Source organism: Branchiostoma floridae, chromosome 17 (assembly GCF_000003815.2).
Source record: "Branchiostoma floridae strain S238N-H82 chromosome 17, Bfl_VNyyK, whole genome shotgun sequence".
Classification (NCBI taxonomy): Eukaryota; Metazoa; Chordata; class Leptocardii; order Amphioxiformes; family Branchiostomatidae; genus Branchiostoma; species Branchiostoma floridae.
The window spans coordinates 1,382,941-1,384,642 of NC_049995.1; positions in this window are offsets into that span (position 1 = coordinate 1,382,941).

The window sequence follows — 1,702 nt, forward strand, 5'->3', positions numbered from 1 at the left end:
ATGTTTGGGCATGTTTATGATATTCGGTGATTCTCATCATCCTAATTTAAAATTTACATCTATCGCTCAGCTATTAGCAGCTCATTACTTCATCTCCCAGAGAGAGAAGTATTGGGCGTGACGAAACAGTTTGTCTAATGCAGTCAATATGTGTGTTCCTGGTAGGTTATAACGTGATATCAGTATCAGTAACGTTATATGCGGCAGTTTACATGGGTTCTGCCAGAGGGCGTTTAACGTTAACCTTGCAAGATTGCAACACTCGTCCTGAAAGTGCCTGCACTTGAGAGTGCTGGGAATCTGATGACTTGACTTTGTCGAAAGGCCCAGAACTGTATGCCTGTGCCCATCATTGACTCATGAACGGTATCAAAGGTATGAACTTGACTCAGGAAAGTGGAGTCGTGTAGCGTAACGGCTGAGCCGGGCTCAGAACCAGAGGTTCCGGGACTTCGAAGTATAAAATGTCACAGAACTTGTGCCCCTGGCCATGGAAAAGGCACTTTGCACGACACTCTACGTTGGTATAAAATGGATACCTGACTTTGGTTGGGGAGGTAAAAATCGATGGAATAAGTGGGTTGGGCTCCGCCTTCAATGATACCCTCTCCGGAACACTGTAACAGTGAGGATAGATAGAGTACTGTGCTAGTAGGATAAATCCAAACCATATGTGAAGTTAGTTATGTAAGGAGGTTCAGCCCATATTTAGAAGTAGACCATGTGATCAAACCATATTAAGAACAGACTGGAAATAGCAGCCAATAGTAGACTAGCTGTTGAGAATAGTTAAGCGTGGGGCAAGATTCAAACTGTCTCAGTTGCAGCCATGGGTTAAGGTCAGTAGTCACACATCTTGTAGCTCCACTGTAGTAACATTGTAGAATAGCTGTATCTGTGTAACTGTAATTGTAACTAGACCATTCTGTAGACCTTGTATAGACCATTGTATCTACGAGGGGCGTGCAATAAGAAATGTCCCTGACCCACTTCCAGTTGTTTGATCTAGATGAAATGTTGTATGTGTAATGATTCATATCTTCTTGGGTTATGTTGCAAAAAACAGTTCTGAACTAATTGTGGTTTCTGATTTACTGGTGTTTGAACTGAGTCAGGTGTGAAATGGACCAGGTGTGAAATGGAGCCAGTTGAGTGTCGCTCAGTGATCCGGTTTTTGTATTTGAAAGGACGCACACCAAAGGAGACTTTTGATGAAATGAAAGAAACTTATGGTGATGATGCCCATCATATGACCTTGTAAAACGCTGGCATCCTGAATTCAAACATGGTTGGAAGTCTGTGGAAACAGCTCCCAGACTCGGTCGTCCCTCTTCTGCCATTGATGAAGCATCTGTTGGAGGACCAACCTGGGGTGTCCTACAAAAACGGTGTCCAGAGCTGCATCAAACGATGGGAGAAATGCATAACTCTGGGTGATTCCTATGAAGAAAAAGGCTAATAACTGTGCCAAGTTTCATTAATCTCCTGCTATGGGAAATGGGTCAGGAGCATTTCTTATTGCACGCCCCTCGTAGCCTGGTATATTGTAGTTAGCATTGTGTGTACTGTGTGTACTGTGTGTTCAAGTATAGCAAGACATACAACACGACACTTACGAGCGCAAATCAAACCTGGCTTGGCGTCTTTCTATATATATAGTGTAGTATAGTCGCTAGTATATAGATAAAGAATCCTACCTCTA